This window comes from Citrus sinensis, chromosome 9 (genome assembly GCF_022201045.2).
Source record: "Citrus sinensis cultivar Valencia sweet orange chromosome 9, DVS_A1.0, whole genome shotgun sequence".
Classification (NCBI taxonomy): domain Eukaryota; kingdom Viridiplantae; phylum Streptophyta; class Magnoliopsida; order Sapindales; family Rutaceae; genus Citrus; species Citrus sinensis.
The window spans coordinates 18,875,053-18,893,325 of NC_068564.1; the positions used below are offsets into that span (position 1 = coordinate 18,875,053).

The following is an 18,273-nucleotide window of genomic DNA, read 5'->3' on the forward strand; positions in this document are numbered from 1 at the left end:
GGCCCACAGCAAGAGTTTCATGTTGTTTGTTTTTTAAATTAATTGCAGTTGAAAAATTCATGGAGTTAGCCCTATATTTATGATATTTACAATTTATTTATAAGTATCATAAACATTTCTACATTGTAAAATTTCTTTAAACCCATTACACTATGTTTTATTTCATTGAAACCCTTAGAGAACCAATTGCCCCTTATAATTTCAAATTCCCACAATACCCTCCATTTAATTAAAAATATAATAATTATTAAATGAATTATAATTATAATTATAAATTTTTTATAACTAGAAACATAATTATAATTTTTAAATAGATTATTATTATTATTATTATTAACAAGAATAGAAAATATTATAATTAATTAATCTATTAACAATAATTAATAATAATTTTTTCGTTAAATTATTAATAATAATAATTAACAATAATTATTATTAATAATTAATTTTTGAATAATAATAACAATAATTAAAATACAAAATAAAAATTATGATAAAAATTAATTAAAAATTTTATAGTAATTTGTTACAATTTAACTTATTCTAACTTTGATTTTAAGACAAAGTAAACACATAAATCAATACAGCTCATTATAATTACGATTCCTGTAGTTGAAGTAAATAAATTATTCTAATTCAAATACCTTATTTCGATTCTAAGTATTCAGATTCTAACTCATTATGTTTCCAACTAATTTCAATTTTTATTTAGTGAACGCACTATAAATTCATAATACTTATGAAATTAGCTAATCTTGAACGCACTATAAATTTGAACGCACAATAAATTCAAATTGAGGTTCCTCCAGCAACCTCTTTCAATCTCGTTGAATCATTAACAAGATGCACCCGTTTTTATATAATATTCAAGATTATTGTACTATAAAATTAGCTAATTTCATAAGTATTATGAATTTATAGTGCATTCACTCAACATCAATCGAAATTAATTGGAAATATAATGAGTTAGAATCGGAATAATTAGAATCGAAATGAGAAATTGGAATCAGAATAATTTATTTACTTGAACTGCATGAATTGTAATTATAATGAGCTGTATTACCATTTATATATTTATTTTGTCGTAGAATCAAAATCAGAATGAGTTAAATTGTAACAAATTACTATAAAATTCTTAATTAATTTTTATCATAATTTTTATTTTGTATTTTAATCATTGTTATGATTAAAAAATTAATTATTAATAATAATTATCATTAATTATTATTATTAAAAATTTAATGAAAAAATTATTATTAATAGATTAATTAATTATAATACTTTTTATTCTTAATAATAATCTATTTAAAAATTATAATTATATTTATAGTTATAATAAAATTATAATTGTAATTATAATTCATTTAATAATTATTATATTTTTAATTAAATCGAGGGCATTTTGAAAATTTAAAATTATAGGGGCGAATTAGCACTCTAAAGGTTTTTAATGAAATAAAATAGAGTGTAAGGGATTACACGAAATTTGACAAAACAAAAAGTTTTATAATACTTATGAATAAATTGTACATAATATAGAGTATAGGGGGCTAAGGAAAGTTTACGGCCCAGCTGTAACTTACGCGAGCCGCAACTTAGGGGGATCCCCACTAGAATCTTGCGAATCTTTCAGGCGAATACATTGATAAAGAATTTGATTTTCAGCTTTTTATTTTTAAAGCATAGCAAATAAAGGTCATAAAGGAGTGAGCAGAATTGAACTGGATCAAAATAATCGGTTCGGTTCGTTTTTTTCCGATTCGGCATTTCTAATTGAAAAACTAAATAGTTTAAACCGAAACCAAAGCGGATGGTTCGATCGATTTTCGGTTCAAAAATTTAGAACCGAAATCGAAGTGAAATCCAATCGCAGTTTTGTAATTTGAAATTACATACACACATAGCACATTACTGCCGAATCATCGAACCCTAATTTCTACCTCAGGATCTGCGGAATTGCTGCGGCCTGCTGATAACAAAATCTTCGCTGCTGCCGTTTCCTTTTGTTTTGTTGACGCTGCCGCTTCCTTCAGGCTTTGGTTTTGCTGTCGCTTCCTTTTGATTTTGCTGCTGCAGCTTGCCGATAACTATTTGCTTCCTTCTGGCTTAACGATCTAGCAACCATAGCTACTACCTTCAAGTTTGAAAGCGTCTCCAGTCCACTGCTGCTGCGGCTGTCGCTTCCTTTTGGCTTCAAGATGTAGCAAACATTGCTGCCGAAGCCCATAGTAGTGGTGAGAGCAGAAGCTCAGGGAGTTGGGTTTGTTTTGATTAAAGAATAAACAGATATCAGCTCAAGTCTTTCTCTAATTTCAGATCCAATAGCTGATACTACCACATCCAGTCCACCCAGTCAAACACTAATCCCCTTCTTACATATGCGAAAGAGTAAAGGCAACATTTTTTTGGATCATCAGCAACAACTTTCCACTTATGTATGCCTTTTTGTTGTTTTCAGATAACAAAAAAAAGAAATTTTCTTTTTCCCTTAGCTGTTCATTGAAATTTGTGTTAAAAATTTCATCTTCGAACTGATTCTGACCAAAAACAGAGCGGAATTTGAACAGGGGTTTATTTGTTAATTCACTTGATGAGAGACTTTTTTTTTTTGTTTCCCCTGTTTTCATTCAATTTAGATATTGTACTTGGTCTTCGTCCAGTATTGCTGTTGGTCTTTCCTGGAGGTAGCCTCTAACAATTGAATATTATCTTGCTTTATGATTTGTGAATGGAAGCTAGCAAGTAGTGATAATACAGCCTCAATTTTCTTTAGTTGCTCTACTCTTTTTTTTTTTTTAAATTAACTTGCATGGTTATTTTCGTTATCTTAAATGCTTTTTACAAATTTATAACACGTTATTTAAAGTTAAGAGCTAAGGGTCACAACTCTTTTTATTTTCATTGATTGTGATGGTGATAGATGATTCGGTTTGATAACGGTATTGAGGAAATTATAGATTGTAATTTGTATACATGCGTTTGTACTGGTAATATTTTAAGAAAACAAAATTACTAAATGTGTACTGGTGATGAAGAACTAAAATTTTCAACTGGAACCGAATCGATATGCCGAATACAAACTGAACCGAATCCAAACTGAACCAATCAATCGGTTCCGGATCAGTTCTTAGTTTTTTTCGGTTCATTTTAGTTTTTTAAAATTTTGCACCAAGTAAGATTGAGATTTTCAGTTTATCTCGATACTGAACCGATCCGATACCCATTAAAAAGTGATAAAAAGAAAAAAATCAGATGGACCCTATCCTTACTCAAGGAGTGATAGGCTTAGGCTCTGTTTGGTACAGCTTATTAAATAGAGCTTATAGCAGTAGAGCTTATATCAATAGAGCTTTTGGACAAAAAGTCATTGGGTGTTTGGTTGTCAATAAAAAAAGCACTTTTGAACCATTAAACTGTGTGATATTTTTTATATTATATATTTTTAGAAAAGCTCTATAGCCTCTACTCCCAAAAGCTCAAATTTTGGGCTTTTACTAGTAGAGATAAATTAGCTTATTTAAGTTAAAAAAACTCTATTAAAAAAATAACCAAACACCATAAAAATTTTTAAAAAGTGCTTATACGATTAAATAAACACTTATAACTCTTAAATAAGTCATACCAAACAGGCACTTATTCTCTCTTAAGGGTATGGTAAACCCACGCTCAATCCATGATTATAATTAAAAATTGGATCGTTAGGAATTGGATCATTAGGGAATGTCAAAGCCGGTGGCCTAGCTAAATTCAAATTGGCTTTGGCAGCCGCCCAAAGAAATAAACACAAGAGAAATAGAAGAAAAAGAAGAAAGAGAGAAGAAAAAGAGACGAGGGAGGTGCCGCCCAAAGGAAATGAAGCACACGGCTTTGACAAGAGAAAAAAGAAAAAGAAAAAAAAGAAGAAAAAAAATATTATTTTAATAGCCAATTTTGGCTATAAAATGGGAGAGCTCCATTTCAATTTTTGCATCTAAGTCCATTGAGAGAGAAGCATTGCTTTCCTTTAGTGTTGAGAATATTAAGAGTTTAATAAATTCTTGAGTGATTAGTGTTTTGAGAGTTTGGGTGTATTAGGATTTTGGAAAGTGAGTTAAAATACTACAATACTTGTAACTCCTTTTCACTAATAAAATATTTCATTCTGTCTTCGCCCGTGGACGTAAGATAAAAGCCTAACCACGTAATTTCTGGTGTCCTCTTTTTGTGCTTGTTCTTTATTTTCTTCCAATTTTATTTTAGCTGCGTGTCTGCTTCACCCACCAATTTTCTAACAGTGGTATCAGAGCTATTGGTTGTATTTTTTGGAGTCGGGTACTGTTCATATATACGATACTATTCACGTGAAACGGTGGGAGCGATCTAAGAATTTTACGGTGTAAAGCAGGGAATAGTGGTGTGAGTAAAACAACTGTGTGGTTTTGTACATGTCTAGGAAAGTTCTGTCACAAAAACGATAAGAGTTTAAGGAGTCTGGGTTTTAAGTGGGACCATTGTGACCCCTCTAGTCTTTCCTGAGAACTTTCCTGGTGTGCATTCTCACACATACTCACAACTATTCAAGGTGGTACACTAGCTTGTGTGCGGTATTTATCAACAAAATGGAGGCAAAGTATAAAATTGAAAAGTTTAACGGAAATAATTTTTCGTTGTAGAAAATGAAGATGAAAGCTGTATTGAGGAAAAATAATTGCTTGGTAGCAATTGGAGAAAGGCCCATGGAGATAACTAATGACAAGTGGAACGAGGTAGATGGCAACACCATTTCTGATCTACTCTTGGCACTTGCAGACAAAGTATTATCCAGTGTGGCAGAGAAAAATACAGCGAAGGAAATATGAGATACTCTTACAAAATTATACGAGGCCAAGTCACTACACAAAAAAAATCTTCTTGAAGAGGAAACTCTATACTCTTCGAATGGCAGAATCTACAATAGTGACCGATCACATCAACACCTTGAAAACTCTATTTTCACAACTCACAACGTTGGGTCATAATATAGAGGAAAATGAACGTGCAGAGCTTCTACTTCAAAGTCTACCAGATTTATATGACCAACTCATCATCAACCTAACGAACAACAATCCAGTGGACAATCTAGTTTTCGACGATGTTGCAGCCTCCGTATTAAATGAGGAGAGCAGACGGAAAAATACGAAAAACATACGAGTAAGTTCGCAGCAAGTGGAGGCGCTATCGGTGACGAGAGGGAGATCAACGGAACATGGCCCCAGTGGGAGTCAAAATCATGGAAGATCAAAATTCAGAAGTCAGAAGAATGTTAAATGCTACAAATGTGGCAAGAAATGGCACGTCAAGAAAGAGTGTTGGAGTAACTAGAAGAGAAAAGATGGCAAAGAACCTTAGTCATCAAATGCTCAAGGGTGTGTAGCAAGTACCTCGGATGATGGCGAAATTTTCTACAACGAGGCAACAACTGTTTCAGAAGACAGAAAACGACTATCTAATGTCTAGCTTGTAGACTCAGGAGCTACCTGGCACATGACCTCTCGGAGAGAATGGTTCCACACATATGAACATATCTCAGAAGGATCTGTATATATAGGTAATGATCATGCCTTAGAGATCGATACTATCAAAATAAAAATATTTGATAGTATAATTCGTACAATTGAGGAAATACAACATGTCAATGGCCTGAAGAAAAATCTATCTTTGGGACAAATGGATAGTCATGGGTACAAAACTCATGTGGATAATGGAATTATGAAGATTGTTAAAGGAACACTTGTATTGATAAAGGCAGAAAAGATCGGTGCTAATCTATTCATGCTTGAAAGAGAAACACTACAGGAGGTTGATGCGTGTGTCGCATCAAATGGAGAAGAGTCAACGATGATGTGGCATCTCAAACTTGGCCACATGTCAAAATAAGGTTTGAAGATTCTCTCTGAGCAAAAATTACTTCCGGGGCTCAAATCGGTAAGTTTACCATTTTGCGAGCATTGTGTTATAAGTAAGCAGCATAGATTAAAATTTAGTAGATCTATTGTTAGAAGTAAATGCATTCTAGACTTGATTCATTCTGATGTTTGGGAATCACCGGATATATCCATGGGAGGTGTAAAATACATGGTGACTTTCATTGATGATTATTCTAGAAGATGTTGGATGTATCCAATTAAGAAAAAGCCAAATGTATTTCTAGTGTTTAAAGAATACAAAGTGCGGGTAGAACTTGAATCTAGTAAAAAGATCAAGTGTTTGAGGACGGATAATGGTGGAGAGTATACAGACGGCAAGTTTCTTATTTTCTGTAAGCAAGAAGGTATTCAGAGGCAGTTCACGGTGGCATACACTCCTCAACAAAATGGAGTGGCAGAGTGGATGAACAGAACTCTTACAGAAAGAATAAGAGCTATGTTGAGGACTGATGGTCTACCCAATTCATTCTGGGCAGAAGCAGCCAAAACTACCTGTTATATAGTAAATTGATTGCCATCTACAGCTATTGGGCTAAAGACAGTGATGGAGATGTGGACTGGAAAGCCAACTGATTATTCCTACCTACATGCATTTGGATGTCCTATGTACGTGATGTACAATGCCCAAAAAAGAACAAAGTTTGATACAAAATCTAGAAGATGTATCTTCTTGGGGTATGTTGATGGAGTAAAGAGGTATCGTCTGTGGGACCCCACTGCCCACAAGATTGTCATCAATAGAGATGTTATTTTTATAAAATATCAACTGCAAATGAAAGATGGAGATGATGGCACTGTAAAAGAAAAGTCAGAGACTGTGCCGGTATATGTCGAAAATAATCCAGAAGATTTAGATTCTTCAGAAGCAGCACCAGAGCACGAAGAACAAGAACCAGTCGAGTCTAAGGCTCTAGAAGTTCGTCGGTCAACTCGTGAGAGACGACCGCCGGCGTGGCACTCGGAGTATGTCACAGAGATCAATGTTGCGTACTGTCTTCTAACAGAGGATGGAGAGCCATCAACTTTCCGTGAAACCTTAGAAAGCTCAGATGTTCCTTTGTGGATGACAGCAATACAGGAAGAAATTGAAGCTCTACACAAGAACAAGACATGAGAACTTATACCATTACCACACGGAAGAAAAGCCATTAAAAACAAATGGGTCTATAAGATCAAGCGTGATGGCAATGACCAAGTGGAGCGGTATCGTGCGAGATTGGTGGTAAAAGGATATGCTCAGAAAGAAGGTATTGACTTCAATGAGATATTTTCACCGGTGGTTCGACTCACAACAGTCAAAGTAGTCTTGGCGATGTGTGCTACACTTGACTTACATCTAGAACAGTTAGATGTGAAAACTGCATTTCTTCATAGAGAACTTGAAAAAGAAATATATATGCTCCAACCAGAACGTTTTGTAGAAACAGGAAAGGAGAATTTGGTTTGTAGGTTAAACAAATCTCTATACGGTCTCCAACAGGTGCCGAGGTGTTGGTATAAGAGATTTGATTCCTTCATCATGAGCTTTGGATACAACAAACTCAGTTCAGACCATTGTGCGTATTACAAGAGGTTTGAAGATAATGATTTCATCATTTTGCTGTTGTATGTGGACAACATGTTGGTAGCAGGTCCCAACAAAGATCGAATTCAAGAATTGAAGGCACAGTTGGCTAGGGAGTTTGAAATGAAGGACTTAGGACCAACAAACAAGATTCTAAGGATGCAAATTCACCGAGACAGAAATAACAGGAAGATTTGGCTTTCACAAAAGAATTACTTAAAGAAAATCTTGCGGCGCTTCATCATGCAAGATTGTAAGTCAATTTTTACCCCACTTCCTGTTAATTTCAAATTATCCTCAAGTATGTGTCCTAGCAATGAAACATAGAGGAAGGAAATGTCTCGAGTACCGTATGCATCAGCAGTGGGAAGTTTGATGTTCGCTATGATATGTACTAGACCGGACATTACACAAGCAGTGGGAGCAGTCAGTCGATACATGACGAATCCTGGTGGAGAGCATTGGATAGCTGTGAAAAGGATTCTGAAATACATCAGAGGAACCTCAGATATTGCATTATGTTATAGAGGATCAGAGTTTACTGTCAGGAGCTATGTGGATTTAGATTTTGCAGGAGACATTGATAAAAGGAAATCCACTATTGGTTATATGTTTACACTTGCGGGAGCAGCTGTAAGCTAGGTTTCTAAACTGCAGACCGTTGTGGCTTTATCTACAACAAAAGCAAAATACATGGCAGCTACACAAGCTTGTAAGGAAGCTATTTGGATACAAAGGTTTTTCGAGGAGCTTGGGCACAAACAATAAAAAATTTCTGTGTTTTGTGATAGTCAGAGTGCCTTGCACATTGTAAGAAATCCAGCATTTCATTCTAGGAGAAAGCACATAAGAGTTCAGTATCACATCGTTCGTGAAGTAGTGGAAGACGGAAATGTGGATTTGCAGAAAATTCATACGAAGGAGAACCTAGTAGATGTTTTGACCAAGCCGATAAATACTGATAAGTTTGTCTGGAGTAGATTCTTTTGTGGCCTAACAGCAACGTAGGCAACATGATTATGGCGAAGCAGAAAGGATGATGTGGAGATTGATTGGTTCTCAATCAAATCTCCAAGTGGGAGAAATGTCAAAGCCGGTGGCCTAGCCAAATTCAAATTGGCTTTGGCAGCTGCCCAAAGAAATAAACAAAAGAGAAATAGAAGAAAAAGAAGAAAGAGAGAAGAAAAAGAGATGAGGGAGGTGTCGCCCAAAGAAACCGCCCAAAGGAAATGAAGCACATGACTTTGACAGGAGAAAGAAGAAAAAGAAGAAAAAAATATTATTTTAATAGCCAATTTTGGCTATAAAATGGGAGAGCTCCATTTCGATTTTTGCATCCAATTCCATCGAGAGAGAAGCATTGCTTTCCTTTAGTGTTGAGAGTATTAAGAGTTTAATAAACTCTTGAGTGATTAGTGTTTTGAGAGTTTGGATGTATTGGGATTTTCGGAAGTGAGTTAAAATACTACAGTACTTGTAACTCCTTTTCACTAGTAAAATATTTCCTTCTGTCTTCGCCCGTGGACGTAGGCTAAAAGTCGAACCACATAATTTCTGGTGTCCTCTTTTTGTGCTTGTTCTTTATTTTCTTCCAATTTTATTTTAGTTGCGTGTCTGCTTCACCCACGAATTTCCTAACAGGGAAGTGGCAGTTGATGGATTTGCTGGCTTGATTTAGGATGTATCATATCCGGCTAGCAGTTATTCTTTATAATTTATGTTCAGTGCTAGTTGGCTTTTCTTATTTTTTAGTTTGATTCGAGGGAAAAGATCCATTATGCCCTCCTTATATAAATGTAATTTTATTTTTTCTCTTTTAGTAAAAAGCTTCACTTGCTGCGTCGAGGTTGGTTATATATCTAACTCAAGATTCATTATCACTCGAGGTGGTGGGATATTCTTAGTGGAGGTGGGATATTGTCTCTAACACCTGTCACGTGCATGTTAATATTTTTATCTAGTCCTTATCATGTAATGAGATAGTATGAGCCTATCTGTACATGAGAGTTTGGTTCTGATACAACATAAAAGTTCATGGACCTTATTTATACTTAAAATCTAACTTAAAAGTTGAGAGTTACTTAAACCTTAACCTAAGATTCATTCTTAGCTAATGTGAGATATTGTCCCGAACAGAAATACTATAACTAGTATTACAATTTAATATTATATATAATATAATTCTATAAATTGTGAATTTACAAACAGTTTGTGGATATTTAGCTCAAACAATTTTTTTAGTTTTTTTTAAATTAGTTGTGGAAATTAAAACTAGTGAGAAAGCAATTCAAAATTTTGAATTGATTCCTAAATTCTGAAAAATATTTTTTTAATACCATCTTAAATGCAAACACAAAAATACATAAATAGTAGTGTAAAAATCCAACAGCTTTCAAAACTGATCAAGAAATCTATGTGACATATTTACAAAGAGATATGTCTGAACTATTTTTTCTCTATTAACAATATATCTAATGAGTCTAAGTACTTATTTAATCCTATAAGTTCTTTTCAAAATTTTTTTGTTATTATTTGATTGTTTTTAAGTGGAGTTTTTGAAGGTTAAATCAACTATTTTTTCTCTATTAACAAAAACTCAAAATTTGGGTTTTTGAAAATGGAGGTTGAAAAGATTTTTTAAATGATTAAAATGTCTAAAACATCATTTACATATATATGATAATCTTATTTTATTTCTATTATAATATAATCTTAAAAAACTTGTCTATTAAAATAATTTTATAATTTTTAATAAAAGTTCTCGTTGTCAACTAAACAGTTAAATTTTTTAATAAAATGCATTACTAGTAAAATATCTACTAACAAAAATACTATTTAAATTAGTTCTATTTGAAAAATTATATCAAATAAAGATGTAATTAATTAAATATGTTGGATGTGCTCTTATTTTAGTTATGCCAAAATACTACTTCAAATTAGAAATGATTTCCAAGAAAAAGTTATGACTTACAAGCAATATCATCAAAAACAATTTGGTCTAATAAAATAGTATGCTATCTGTAACTAAAGAGCTCGAACACATCTAAAATCAGCATGCGTATCACAACATAGTTGTGTCTTAAAGAAGTGAAAAGTTGCATTTATCTACCATTTTTAGGTCTGAGCTCAATTCCTTGGATAATGATACTGGACCTGGAGCGATCAAAACAACCGTTCTATCTTCTCCAGTTTCATTAAAGAACTCACCCATCTCAATCACCATCCACCCATCTCCTCTGTCTTGAGATACTTAAGGCGTATTTACCAGAGGATCTAGTACCACTTTACGCCTTTTCCCGTTATCATTTCCCTCAAAGTAGACACCAAAATCTATAGGTCTTGTTTCAAACTCCTTGTCAAATTTTGATTGCAAATAAACGGCCTCACATAAGCTAACAATCGGCCCACTTATGCAAAGCCCAATTAATCTTCCTTTAATCCTCCATGTGCTGGCCACCATCAGCCATCGATTATTTTCCACTTCAGAAATTGAAAGCCCTTTGCACGTGCACTCCAATTGGCAAAAGTAAATCTTATAATTATTTAATATTTCTCAATTGGATTAATTGTTTTGATTTCTTCTACTCGGTTTCATTTGGCTATATTTTTGTCTTCCAATTTAATCTTTATTCTTTTCCAAATTTGAACTTTTTCATGCCGTTTTTATCCATAATCTCCAATTAATTCTCTCTTCAACAAAATAATTCAATTAATTAAAAATAACAAATAAAATAACTAACAATTAAATAATTAAGGGTAAAATATGTATATAAATAACGCCCATCATAGAGGGTATCAGCAACCCATTTCCCAAGAAAACTCGATTACAAGTGCTGTGAATTTTTTTTTTTCTGTTGTACATCAATACTATACACACAATCGACCAATAATTTGAAATAAATAGATAATACAGATTATATCAAATCAATAACTTTAAATTTGTGATAGGTCCCAACCAAAGTTAGCTAACAATCACAAGAGTTTTTTTGCTTATGGCGAGAAAAAGACCTAGATGAACTGATTTAATTGATTGCATAGTCTTTTATTATGCTGGAGCCTTTATTTATAATACTAAACATAACAAACTTAACTCACAATCACGGCTGCAATCAAAATACATAAATTGAAATAACACCCTTGCTACTTTTGTGAAACACAAAGCTAAACAACAACTACTATGGATTTGATCTCATCCACAATCCTTGCACGATCGTTGAAAAATGTCAAATTCCTTAATTCTTGCTCTAACAACTTTGATTCATTATTCTCACATGAAATCATGCATGCATGAACCATGCAAGGACAAAGCTCAAGTCTTCACGCATGTACTTGGGATTTGGCTTATGCCCTTTGTTGGACTTGCGTGGCTCCAGTGATTGATCCTTATCATTATGCCCTCCACGGAGAGCACCCTTGTCCTCAAGGGTCATGTGAGGAAATTGACATTGCAAAACTTCTGTATTTTCCCATGTTGCATCTTCAACTGGCAACCTCTTCCATTGAACTAATTGTTGTTCAACCACTGCCACCTTTTCTCAACCAATGGGTATCAAGAATAGCAAAAGGTTCCATGACTATCAGGCATTTATCATCAATTAAGGGTAAGTCAGTACTGCTACTGAAATCTCCGATAGCTTTCTTCAATAATGAATCATGAAACACTGGATGAATGTGAAAGCTTTCAGGCAACTGAAGTTCATAAGCATCTGGGCCAATTTTGCGTACAATTTTATAAGGCCCGAAATACGTGCATGCTAATTTTTTATGAGCCCGCTTGAACACCGAGGATTGTCTATAAGGCTGTGACTTTAAAAACACCAAATCACCACTTTGAAATTCCACATCGCGACGTCCCTTGTCAGCCACCTACTTCATTTGATTTGCTGCCATGAACAAATTATGCTTCAACTGGCGCAGCAAGTCATCTTGGGTAAGCAATACCTGGTCCACTTCATTCACAAGAGATGACCCAACATGATAGAAAGGTACAGTCGGGGGTGGTCTACCGTAGAGAGCTTGGAATGGTGTCATGCCTGTAGAAACATAGAATGTAGTGTTATACCAAAACTCAGCCCATGGTAAAAATGAGTGCCACTTCTTCAGCTACTGATGCACAAAACACCTCAAATATTATTCGAGGCAACGATTAATTACCTTGGTTTGGCTCCGTCTGCAGATGGTTGACAGAACTAATTTTTTATTTGGTGCCGAACAAATTAAAAAATTCATGCCAAAATTTACTGATGAAAATTGGGTCGCTATCTCTAATTATACTTTTAGGCATGTCATGTAACTTCATCACATGTTCAAAGAATTTCTCGGCCACTGTCTTGGCAGAAAAAGGGTGAGTGAAAGAAATAAAATGAGCAAACTTACTTAGTTGATCCACCACGACCAATCTAGTATCCTTGCCTTGTGAAGATGGTAAGCCTTCGACAAAATCCATTGAGATATCATCCCAAACTTGGCATTGTATGGGTAGTGGCTGTAGATGACCAGCGGGCTTGAGAGTGTCAATCTTCACTCTTTCACAGACTTCGCATTTACTCATATAGTCTCGTACTGCTTGAAATGTTGCTGGCAAAAAAAACTGCTGTGAAAGGCACTTGTAGATTCGCAGGACTCCCAAATGACCACAAATTTTAGTGTCGTGAGCCTCAAATAGAAGTGACTTACGTAAAGCACGTGGAACCACCACTCTTTCCTTAAAGAATAACAGCCCATCACGAACCGTCTATGGCCCCGAAGTTTGGTTTTGAGCTACCGTCAATATAGTGTGCATATATTTATCACTACTAGTGGCTTCCTTGATTCCATCCCTAATAGCAATCTGTGGCACAAACAAGAGATAAAGAAGTGGATTGTTAGGTTGTCGGGATAAGGCATCGGCGGCTTTATTCTCACGCCCTAGCCTGTACACAATCTCGTAATCATACCCCATCAATTTACTCATCCATTTATGCTGCTTGGGTGTAGCTACTTGTTGTTTCAAAAAAATATTTAATGCTTTGTTGATTGGTTTTGATGATGAACCGATGCCCAAGCAAATAAGGTCTCTACATTCTGACAGCCTCCACAATTGTTAACATCTCCTTATTGTAAGTAGACCACGCCTTTTTTAAAGTGCTTAAGGCACGACTCATGTAAGCAATTAGCCTCCCTTGCTGCTGTAGTATCGTCCCAATTCCTTCACCAGACGCGTCAGTTTCCACAATAAAAGTCTCATGAAAATTTGGCATGGCTAATGTTGGGGTACTGCTTGTTGAGTGTTAGAAAATGCATATTTATAAAGGAGAAAACCGTCATTTTACATTTCAAGTCTTACTAACAACCCTTACTTTTATGTATTTAACCTTCTTGTGATTTAATTATATGTGTTTTATTTTAATTAAGTATTTTATGTATTTTAGGGGTATTATAGTCATTTCACAATAAAGGAGAAATCAGACGGTAAAACGGACATCACTTTTGAACTCAGGACGGTCGAAAACCTTAGGAGGAGCATAAAAGGAAAAATGACACTATTCACATGTACGGTACTATTCACGTGTACGGTACTGTATACGTTACTGTTCATGACACTATTCACATAGACGGATGATGACGTGGCATTGACTGATGAGGTGTCACGATCCTGTTGGGCTAAAATTCTTATGTACTGTTGATGGTGACGTGGCAGCATATCAGTGGACGAAAAATCTCATGTACGAAAAATCTCAGCATATCAGGATTATTTTGGTTAAGTTTTTACTAATTTTTTGTTGTAGAAACTAACTGTTGCTAACTTTTTGTGTTGAAGATGGCTGAATATGGAGTGTAGTGACTCTAGAAACGCATCTTCATCGTTTAAAAAAAATTAAAAAACAAAAAAAAAATTTTAGGGGTATTATAGTCATTTCACAATAAAGGAGAAATCAGACGGCAAAACAGACATCACTTTTGAACTCAGGACGGTCGAAAACCTTAGGAGGAGCATAAAAGGAAAAATGATACTATTCACATGTACAGTACTATTCACGTGTACGGTACTGTATACGTTACTGTTCATGACACTATTCATATAGACGGATGATGACGTGGCATTGACTGATGAGGTGTCACGATCCTGTTGGGCTAAAATTCTTATGTACTGTTGATGGTGACGTGGCAGCATATCAATGGACGAAAAATCTCACGTACGGTGCATGCATCACACAGGATTATTTTCAACCAAACCGCGTTACTGTTCATCCGCGTGGTCAAACCGTGGACTGTTGACTGATGACGTGGCGCAATCCTGAGCGTCCAAACTGTTTTTAATCCGATGGCCATGATTTACTCCATGTATCTATAAAAAGGGTGCCTCCCCCCCCTAATTTGATAGCTCTGAATCCATTTTTGGATGTTTTCTGTAATTCCCTCTCCATCTTGTATTTTCTTCGTATTTTAATAAATTTTCATTTTGCCCCTAGTTCAATTATGAGTGGCTAATTTTCTTTCAAGCTTGGGTTGAAGGTGAAGTCTCAACATGTGTCAAGGGCTTAATTTGGTAAATTTATTTTCTCTTCCCCTCTAATTTTTGTGGATGTTTTGACTTCTCGTCGACAAATAATAAAAGTCTTGTCTAGATACCGCCTTGGTTACACCGGCTCTCTAGTATAAGGTTATTATTATTTGGCACGATAAGCCCTTAGCACCATATTGATTAGAGCGAGGTTCATGAGGTGTGGATTCCCCCCTCATGATTTAATTGGCATTAATAAGGATTATTTAGCCCATGATGCATGTTGATACGGATCCAGATACCCAAGTACGTCATTTTAATAGAATTCTCTTCAATTTATTCTCGTCATTTCAATACCAATTTTAGAATTTATTCTCGCCATTTTAATTTAAGTTTAGTATATTCCAAATCATTTCCACCACAGATCCAATCAACCATTTGCAAAATTAATTCTATACACAATTAAAATCCACCTCCTCGTGGGATCGACACTCGTCACCATTGATCTATACTACAATAGATTCGTGCGCTTGCGAGTACATTAAAATTTGCACAACAAGTTTTTGGCGCCGTTGCCGGGGAGGTAAGTAATTTTAATTCATAGAATTAATTTTTGTGAATAATTTCTTTTATTTGTTTTCTTGTATTTTTTTTATTAAAAAAAAAGAAAAGAAAAAAAAGTGAATCTACATTTAAAGGTTAGTTTTTCTTCTTTTTTCTCTCTTTTTTTAAAATTCTGTAATTTAATTTTCAATTTATTTTTCTTTGTAATTTTTTTTTGTTTATCTTATTAATTTATTTTTAGTTAATTTATATCACGTATTTGTTTTTGTGTATTTTTATAGTAAAGTTGTAATAGCACAATAAGGTTAGTATCGTAATTTCTCTCTCTTCTTTATTTTTATTTGTTTTGTTCCCATCTTTATTTTCATTTTATTTGTTTTGCATGCATGGTTGTAGGTCATTATTACCTAATCTTGAACCTATAGACCTTAAACTAAAAAAAACACTTCGCACACACAAACAAATTAAAAATAAAATGGATTTGCAACCACAGGAGAGACCATTTAAGGACTACTTCAGTCCTTTAGCTAATTTGAGCACATCATGCATAAGATACCCAAATGTAGCTGCTAGGAGCTTTGAATTAAAACTTAGTGTGCTAAATTGTCTCCCCACATTTTATGGCCTAGAAAATGAGGACCCATATAATCATCTGAATGATTTTCATGCCATTTGTCAAACTTTTAAATATGAAAAATTTTCAGATGATGATGTTAAACTCAGATTATTCTCATTTTTTTTAAAAGATAGAGCTCGTTCATGGTTAAATACATTGCCTGCTAATAGTATTGCATCATGGGAACAAATGGTAACTAAATTTTTAAATAAATATTTCCCAGTGCATAAAACCAATGCTATTCGCAGGGAAATCTCGGAGTTTACCCAGAGAGAGGATGAGCAATTTTTTGAAACATGGGAGCGATTTAATGGGCTACTCTTGAAGTGTCCACATCATGGGTACGAGAAATGGCACCAATGCCAATACTTTTTGGAGGGATTACTACCAAATGTGCAAGAATGGCTAATGGCAACAAGTGGAGGAGAGCTAATGTCAAAAAGCGCATCAGAGATTTGGTAATTCTTTCAGCGACAAGCGGATAATTCCCAACAACGGAGTCGATCACTCCGGAATACTAGAAGAATTAAAGGAGTGAATGAGGTTCAAATTGGCGAGTCAACTTCGGGAATCAAAGAAGTCAATGAGATGGTTGAAGGTCTTGCTCGACAAATAGCATCGTTATCAACTGCGAAATCAACAGAACCACATGACCATGACTCATACTCAGATCAAGCCAATACCATAGGTGTAATGAGAAAGCCATCAAATTACAACCCATACTCCAACACATATAACCCTGGATGGAGAGACCACCCCAATTTTTCATGGTCTCAAGGATTCCAACAGAATGGACCAGCAGCTCCAGCTCCACCAATGCAACTAATTCCACAAAATCCTCAAGCCTCTCAGCCCCCATTTAGACCATACAATCAGAACCAGAACTACTCTCAACTCAGACCATGGGAGGATGCATTCTAGAATTTCAAAAATCTTACTCACTCCACGATTGAGCAACAGAATCGCACCATTGATGGACTACGAAATGAGTTGAGAGCAGGCTTCAATTCACAAGCCCAATCAGTTTCAAGCCTCGAGAAGATAGTGGGACAACTTGCTTCTTCAGTTCAGACCTTGGCAATGACTATTGAGAAAGGCAAGTTTCAAAGTCAACTAGTGCCTAATCCTAAAGGAGTACATGAAGCAAGTACTAGTTCACCACAGCAGCATGGAGAGGTCAAAGCAGTCACGACCTTGAGAAAAGGAAAAGAAGTCAACAACAAAGTGGAGATGCCGGTGACAAAAGAAAATCAAATTGTACCTGTGAATGTTGAGGACTCATCACCGGAGGAGAGAGAAGAAACCAACCCACGAGAATATGTTCCGAAAGCTCCATTTCCTCAGAGGTTAGCTAAAGGAAAAAAAGGAAAATCCACAGGTGAGATTCTCGAAACCTTTAAACAGGTAAGTGTTAACATCCCTTTGCTTGATGCTATTAAACAAGTTCCATCTTATGCCAAGTTTCTTAAAGACCTTTGTACTAAAAAGAGAAACATGCATGTTCAAAAGAAGGCATTTTTAACAGAAAACGTTAGTTCTATACTCCAACATAAAATTCCTTTAAAATGCAAAGACCCAGGCTCCCCCACTATCTCGTGTAGTATAGGAAACCACACAATTGAGAATGCTTTGTTGGATTTAGGAGCTAGTGTAAATTTGTTGCCTTATTCTGTATTTGTGAAACTTGGACTTGGAGAATTACACCCAACTCCAGTGGTGTTACAGCTTGCAGATCAGTCCACGAAAATACCTCGTGGTATTGTGGAGGACGTGCTTATTCAGGTAGACAAGTTTTATTTTCCTGTTGATTTCATTGTAATTGACACTCAACCTATACAGGATTCAAGGAAGCACATTCCCATTATCCTAGGCCGACCTTTCTTGGCAACTGCGGATGCTCACATTCAATGCAGGACTGGAAATATGCAGTTGTCCTTCGGCAATATGACTATGGAGCTAAACATTTTCAACATTGCCAAACAACCTCACAGTGTAGATGATGGAATTGTTGATGTGGATTTAATTGAAACAATAATTGATAATACTTTTCTTTCAAACTTTAGTGATGATCCTTTACAAACATGTTTAACTCACTTTGGTT

General features: G+C 35.0%; 1 non-coding gene across 1 annotated transcript; it reads right to left on the minus strand.

The window, feature by feature from the left end:
• Nucleotides 1–16,412: 16,412 nt before the first annotated feature.
• Nucleotides 16,413–16,516, minus strand: LOC127900113 (small nucleolar RNA R71). Its single transcript, XR_008052136.1, has one exon. It is a non-coding gene; the product is annotated as a small nucleolar RNA R71 (small nucleolar RNA).
• Between the last annotated feature and the right edge of the window lie 1,757 nt (nt 16,517–18,273).